The sequence below is a fragment of the Monodelphis domestica genome, chromosome 4, assembly GCF_027887165.1.
Source record: "Monodelphis domestica isolate mMonDom1 chromosome 4, mMonDom1.pri, whole genome shotgun sequence".
NCBI classification, from domain to species: domain Eukaryota; kingdom Metazoa; phylum Chordata; class Mammalia; order Didelphimorphia; family Didelphidae; genus Monodelphis; species Monodelphis domestica.
Window position 1 is genome coordinate 77,869,688 of NC_077230.1, and position 8,493 is coordinate 77,878,180.

Genomic DNA, 8,493 nt, shown 5'->3' on the forward strand with positions numbered 1-8,493 from the left:
CTGAATCCAAGTCAGTGCCCACAGGACTTTTGGATCCCATCTAGGCACATGGGAGGGATCTGGGCAGAGAGAAGGATCTCTTTTAAGGGGTGCTGGTTCAGGACAGCAGTCTGTGGCAGGCGCTAACTCTAGGGTAGAGTCCAAGCAAGAAATTGTAGCAGTGGGGAGCACTTAAACCTGGTTAACAAGGTTCCAAGACTGTGACAGCAGGCAAAGAGAAGGCCAAGCAATCCCGACCAAATTCTATGAGGAGTAAGAACAGTCCTAGTACAGAGTTTTCATTTAGTAAGGCAGCAAGAAGGCACAGATAAGAGGATCTTACTATGATATAGATTGGCTACTACACTCAAATTTATGGGACTGGACATAGACTAAGATCTAGATTTATGTTCAGAGGCATGATGTTTATCTTGGTATTTCAGGCAAAGAAAACCTATGGGGAGGTGACCAAAGAGTTATGAGCCAGAATTTCTGGGTTTCTAAGAAACCAGGTCTAGGACTAAGAGCTCAAAATGACTTTTTATAGATCTCTACTCCAGGAAGGGACTGGTAAGACAGGAACTCCAGAAATTATACAGCCATGAGAAGTTTGAAAAAATAGCAAAGAATAAGTAACAAGAAGGATCTTCTGATAGTTGTCACTATCATAGATTCTCAAGATAAGAGCAAAAAGGAAAAAAAAGTACAAAAATCTTCTAATACAATGAAAACTATGAATAGGTTAAGGGAATTTTGGAATGCAATATCAAAAAAAAGAAAATAAGAAGTAAAAATTAATTTTAATGCTTGAGGAAAAATTTGGAAGGAACATTATTAGGATAGAGCAAGAGATAGAAAACCTGAAATAGTGGATACCATGAAAAATGGAATAGAGAAAACCAAAGCCCTAAAATCCAATGATATAACAGATAATAGTGGAATATTCAAAATACCAATTTAGGATCTATTAGAAAATTGGTTGAGTGGGAAATAGAATTTTAAAATATTCAGGCACTTTGAAAATGATAAGTAAAGAAAAAATATTGGATGCTATATTATCAAAAACAAACAAAAGAAAACTGTACAGAATTATCAGTAAAGAAAAAAAAACAGAATTCACAGGTCAATCTCTGAAAGTTTTTAAAAAATTAATGCAACCAAAAATGTGAATTCCAAACATTAGTATTAAAGAAAAACATGTGCAAAATGGTTAGGAAGATAGAGATCATGAAGCAAGAGAGTGCAATCAGGATCTCACAAGATCATGTAGCAATTACTATAAAGAAGAAAAAAAAAACATTGAATATAAAATGAAATATGATATGATATATAACCTATAATACAATATGATATAAAAGCTAAACAACCACAAAAAAGATATGCTGCAAAGAATAACAACCTGGGAAGCTGACTGTAATTCAACATTTAAAAAAAAGACCATTTAGGTGATGGAATATTATTGTGCTGAAAGGAATACTAAACTGCAGGAATTCCATGTGAACTGGAATGACCTCCAGGAATTGCTGCAGAGAGAAAGGAACAGAACGAGGAGAACAATGTACACAGAGACTGATACACTGTGGCACAATCTATTGTAATGGACTTTTCTACTAGCAGCAATGCAATGATCCAGGACAATCCAGAGGAACTTAGGAGAAAGAACACTATCCACATCCAGAGAAAGAACTGTGGGAGCAGAAAAGCAGAAGAAAAACATAGGATTGATCATGTGGTTCAATGGGGATAGGATTGGGGTTTTGGCATTAAAAGATCACTCTACTGTAAATATGAATAATATGGAAATAGGTTTTGAACAATGATACATATATAACCCAGTGGAACTGATTGCCAGCTCCAGGGGTGGGGGAAGGGAGAGAATCATGAATCATGTAACCATGAAAAATATTCTAAATAAAAGAGTTCATAAAATCACAAGAAGACTATTTTTTATCATTTTAGTTGATAAAACCAGAGTTGGAGAGAATCTTTGAAATATATGAAAGTACTGACCATAGAGAAAAGTAAGGAAGTGTGAGCAACTCAAGAGTTCTAAATGATGAATTAGTGTTGGTATTTGAATGGGATAGAAAAGAATATTATTCCCTCAGCATCCTACCCTCTTCAAGGGTTGAAAAGAAGAAATAAAAACAAACCAAATCTTGACTTTGGTTTTGCTTTATTCTCTGTCTGTCTGTCTGTCTGCCTGTCTATCTCTCTCTCTGTCTCTCTGTCTCTCTCTGTATATATTTAATTTATGTTTTACAATAGCAAAGAAGTAGAAGGGAGACAGGGAAAAAACTAGGGAAGAAATGATGAGGAAGAGAAAAGTCATTGGGATTATGAATGGCCTAGTATTTCTGGAAAGCAATTTATAACTATCTCCTCAAGTCATTAAGCTATGCAAATCCTTTCACCCAACTTTGCCCCTAGTATACTTAAACCTCCAATAATGAAAGTGAGATAAAAAACCATCTTACAAAATACTCATAGTTATTCTTTTTGTAATAGCCCCAAACCAGAAATTAAGTATGTACCCAATTATTAGGGAATAATTAAACTAGTACGTAATAGGCTTTTAATAAATGTTTATTGATGGAATGGAATATAACTGTACCACACAAAATGATGAAATAAATAGTTTCTAAGGAAACTGGAAAGATTTCTACACACTGATTCAGAGTGAAGTAGGCAGAACTCAAAGATACTACACAATGACAATGTTAAAGAACAAAATAAAAAAAGAATCCATCAAGAAATTTGATTAATTAAATAATAAAGATTGAAACAAGAAGTTGAAGGATGGATGTTGCCACCTTCTACCTTCCAGAGAAACAATGAATTTAAATCTGGAACGAGAAGTCAATTTTTAGATATGGCCAATGACCAATGTGGGAAATTGTTTTGTTGGACTATGTGTATTCCAAGTAAATTTTTTGCTTTTTGATTTTATTGTTTAATTATGTGATCTATGGGAGAGAGAATATAAGTTGATAAAATAAATAATTTTAAAATGAAATGGAAATTTTTAATTAGCTAATATTTTAAATTGTATGAACAAAATGTAACTGGAATTAAAATAGAGATAATTGGTAATCCAAGATATATAGGTATTTGATATAAATAGAAGTATTCTCTGTTTGATAAAAGGCCAGAAGATATGAATAGGCTGTTTTCAAATGAATGAATACAAACAATCAACACTACATAAAAGAATGGTAAATCACTAATAGTAAGAAAAATGCAAGTTAGAAAACCCAGGAGTGTCACTTATCCTTTATTTGGCAAAAATAACAAAAGGAAAAAAAATGATATAAGTTGGAAGAGTTATGGAAGAGTTGGAAGATATACTAATACTCGAATAGCAAAACTGTGAATTAGTCAAAACTTTATGGAAAACAATTTGGAATTATACCTTTTTAAAAAGTAACTAAACTGTATATAGTCTTTGATCCAGAAATTTAATTACTTGGCACATCGCGCAAGGAAGTAAAGAAAGAGGAAAATGTTCCTTATATAAAAAATAATTATTGTAACACTTTTTCTAATGACAAAGAACTAGAAACAAAATGAGTCCCCATCATTTATTAATGGGTGAATGCATTTTGATATATTATTATGCAATAATATTTTTATGCCACAAAATAATAGACATGAAGAAATTCAAGAAACTTAGAAAGTCTTTTGTGAATTGATATACAATGAAATAAGCATTATTTTTGGGAGGATATGGGGACCACCACAAAACCAAAATACTTCAGAATTATGATTGTGCAGTGCCCAACCATGACCTCAGAAGACCCATGATGAAGCATTCCCAATCATCTTTCAGCTAAGAGGTGGTGGATCAGAAGTTTGTAAGATGATCACTTTATCAATTTTTTTTACTTGATTATACTTAGCTTTTACAAGAGGAAGCTATTTTAGTGAGTGTGGAATAATTTGGGGGAGTAAAAGTAATGTAAAAAAAATAAATCAGTTTTGATAAAAATAGCTTTTAGAAAAAAATTATTCTGAAATGATAGCATAGGTGGTTGGTAGATTGGTGGTGGATTGAAACTCACATTATATATAAAAGATAGACCATTCATAAGGTGACCTTTTACTTCCCAAAATGCTTTTTATTTATTTAAATTTTAAAATTTCACTTTCTGTTTTTATGTTACAGTTATTTCTGTATATATTCCCAGTATTTTTTTCATGGTTCTCTAAGTAACTGATCCTATAGGTAGTGTAAATAGACTAATTTGCTAACTTTATTTAAACATGTGTAAATGTGTCTTCTCAGTCAGTAACTCACTGATCATTATTCTGTGTTGACATTCATGACATTTAATAGTCCAAAGAAATTCATATCATAGGATCATGGGATTTAGAGCAAGAAGGAAACTTAGAGATAATTCAGTTCAACTCATCATTTTAGTCAGAAACCAAACATCCCTGGGCAGCTTCTGGACTAGGTAAGAATATATATATATATATATATATATATATATATATATATATATTTATCACTTATGCCTTGGTGCCAGGGGATAGGAAAACAATCTGACTACAGATACTATTATGCCTTGGAGAAGTCACTTCATCCATCACACATTTCTATTTTTCCATCTCTAAAATAAGAGTTTTATTTACATTAAAAAATTCCCAAAGTCCCTTCCAGTAAAATAAATGACAAAAAGCAATGATGTCCCCATGGTCTAGGACCCCTCAAAGATATTGCATTCACCTAGACCTTCAGATGATTCTGATCATTTGAATATCTAGTTTTTTTCCCCATGATTCAAATCTCAACACAAGAAAGTTAGGGCAATCCCCTTTAATTAATCTTTGAAAGGGCTCAAGTCTAGGTTTCCTCAAATGTGGGTAAGAACTTTCCCAATTTCCAAGCAGAAACTCAGTGTGTAATATGGATATTAGATATTGTAAAGCCTTTATTTCCCCCATTGAAAAAATGCTTATGATGAAAAGAATTCACAGATATCATTGAATAATTAGAGAAATATGAACCACACAAATATTCCATTAGATTCATTAAACTTCCCAATGGAAGCTAAAGACATTTTGTACAACTTCTGAACAAATAATTTCCTGCTCTAAGCAATTCATAGTAATATCATGAACACTTGATAAGATCCATGTCTCCTGGTGTTTTGTGACATGATTGCTTTAGTCTGTTGCAGGGTAATCCCTTGAAGAAGATACTTTTCTTCTTCTTTGAGAATCATGCTGTTAAGGAAACTATTTTCTTCAAATCCAGTGCTTGGTTCATGAACTCAAGAGCTCTTGAACTCAAAAACTTTCACACATGGAAACTCTAGAACTCAGGATTATCCATAAGGTAACCTCTGATGATGGAAATGGTCTTTCTTTGGATTTATAATCTCTGACTTGTGCTCAGAGAAGGAAACAGAAAGGCAAAAAGAAAGCTGTTGAGAGGCAGAGTCAAGATGGCGGCATAGAGGCAGTGAAGGTTCAGACCTCTGAAAACCCTTCCTCGCTGATTAAAAACCGAATGCTCCTAGGGGACTGAAAACCAAATCTAATGACAGGACAGAGCTAAAGAAACCTCCTGCTGGACTTAAAATGTATGTCCCCAAAAAACCTGAATTCAAGAACACTCAGGTTTAAGTGGAAGGAAGAAGGAAGGTCCCAGGATCCCCCCCCCCACCTACAGTACTGTACCTCCATCAGTGGCTGGAATCTTTAGCCAGGCAAGGGCACTAATCAGGAGGGAGTACCTTGCAGGCAAAGCTGTACCAGGCTCAAAGCTTTGAACTTAGGTGGCTGGGAGGCAGTTGGAGGAGAAGCACAGAGAAGGCAGCCTAGTGGAAGTAGTGGAGACACTCCATATTACTCCCCTCCCCTTCCCAAGGTTTTAGCCTCAGGGCACATCCAGATCTGCAAGATCAACTCTGTCAGGCTTAATCTTATCAAGCCATCAGAGGGCAGGGAAACTCAAGCTCCAACACCCCCTCCCCCACAGACTGCTCTGAGAGACTTGCTAAGCTCCAAGGCAGAAAAGCCCAAACCCACAGATCCAGCACATAATGAGAGGAGCAAGACTACAGGCAACTACAGGGGGAAAAGAAGGGGCATTTATGAGCAAACAACAGAAAAGGAAAAATAGAAATTACAATCGACAGCTTCTATCCAGGCAATGAACAAAGAGCAAATGTAACAGAGGAGGATCAAGGAACAACAAACTAAAACACAGAGACTCCAGCAAATTGGACAGGCTTTGGAAGAACTTGAAATACAATTCAAAACACAATTAAGAGAGGCTGAAGACAACTGGAAAAGAACTTAAAAATCAAGATGTCATCTGGAAAGAGAGGCATTTGAACTTAAATGAGAAAAGAGTGTCTTGAAAGTCAAAATTAATCAGCTTGAAAATGAGGCAAAGAAATGAAAGATCAGAAGAAAGATGACCAAAAATCCAGGGATGAAATTCAGTCTTTAAAAACCAGAATACAACAATTAGAAGCAAGTGATTTCACAAGGCAGTAAGAAACTATAAAATAAAATCAGAAGAATGTAAAAATTGAGAAAAATATGAAACACCTTATTCACAAAACAGATTTAGAAAATTGGTCCAGGAGAGACAACTTAAGAATCATTGGTCTACCAGAAGACCATGACAAAAGAAAAAGCCTGGACATCCTACAGAAAGTTGTTGAGTGGAGATCTAGGAACTTCACTTTTAAGGTTCACTTGACAAAACTCCAGCCACTTTCCACCTGCTTTTGTACCTCATTATCTCCTCTTCTAGCCATTCAAAGGAGAGAAAGCATGAGTAAAAAAAGGAAAGTGTTTCCCTACTTCAAAATTCAGTCTTACAGACCAGAGAGGAGAGAGTTTCTTCAACCAGACTCCATTCTCCTTGATTATTGGTCATTTGTCACCTTAGGGCAGCCCCAGTTCTTATAGACTTCCCAAAGGAGCAGTTCTTTTTAGTCTTAGGGAAACCCTAGTCACTGGGGGACTAATATGAGGAGTTCCCAGGGTCCTCTCAGTAAGGTCCAAGTATGCATTTTTCTATAGGAATACATCTTCAGACAAAGGATCTTATCCAGTAATCTAATTGAATTGATGGGAACTAGGAAGGAACTCTTATGATTAATCAGGGATTTCCTGATCAATGCCTATTACAACACACTTTAAAGTTTGCAAAACACTTTACACATATTATTTTATTGGATTCTTATAAAACCTCTGTGAGGTATGTGCTAAAAGTAGAACTACCCATATTTTTTTCAGATGAGAAAATAGATTAAATGACATGCATCTGACCAAAGAACTAGTGAGCACCAGTGGTAGGATTTGAATTTATATCTTCCTTATTCCACCATTCAGTAGTCTATCAATTAATCCATCAACAAGCATATATAAAACATATGTCATATGGCAGACACTATGCTAGATTTCACAGAAAAATGAGGCTATGGGGGACTGAAACAAACAAACAAAAAAACCCCAAAGAGCAAACCCTAATCTACATCCAGGAAATGGGAGATTATGTTAGGGGAAGGGAGAGAAAAGAGGTAGTTTTGTAGAATATAGGGCTTTAGAGGAGGAGCTGCCTAGGAAAATTTTGCAGTGGGGAATTTTTTATCTCAAAATTCAACATGGAAACAATTGGCTCCTGAAGAGCTGAGGGGAAATGGAAAAAACGAGGTGGAAAGATTTTAAAAGCAAGCTTCCCTTCTCAGTTGTACTGAGGTTTATCTGTACCCTCAGCCATTCTCCTAGCAAAACACAGCTGTTATTGAACTCTTCTCAGGTCCCAGTCCTCCCCCTACACCCATCTCTTTGCCCAATGCTTTTGAATATCTAGGCAAGGAGGAGGGGTGAGTCAGCTTCAGTGAGCCAGCTCCTTGGTGATGCATAAGAAAATGCAGGGTATATGACCAGCTGTGCATAGCAAACAGAAGATTTGAACAAGACAGGGGAAGGTCTAGACTTGAAGAAAGATTCTGAAGGGCAGAAGTCTTTTTGGTTTTAATAAAATAGCTTTAGATCTTAAATATAAAGTAGGAGCACTGGTAAATCTTAGTGTGTCCAAAGGAGAGCAACTAGAATAGCACAAGGACTATAAAGCATAGATAGCATGAGATTGATTAAAAGAGAATAACTAGGATAGGAACAAGATGAAGCCAGCTTAAGTAGGATGTGTTTCCTCAAAAACAAGCCCTGGGATCTGTGACTTAAAAAAAAAAAAGAAGAGGAATTTTAGGGCAGGTCTTGGTACAGGCTGATAAGACTTGTCACTTTCCCCAAGTGGATGGGAAGTGAGAGCATAAGAGGATGACTTGTAACTTTACAAGTTATAATCATAAGGTACCAAAGAAATGGTATCTACCCATTTGACTTATTCATGATTAGTGTTCTCACAAGATAAAGCTATAGAATTTATTTACTTTCAGATTTAAAAGAATGTGCCACCATAGGAACACTGGGTAGTCTGAAGACATGAACAGAAGGGAGCCACTTTCTGAATAGATTTTGGATTAG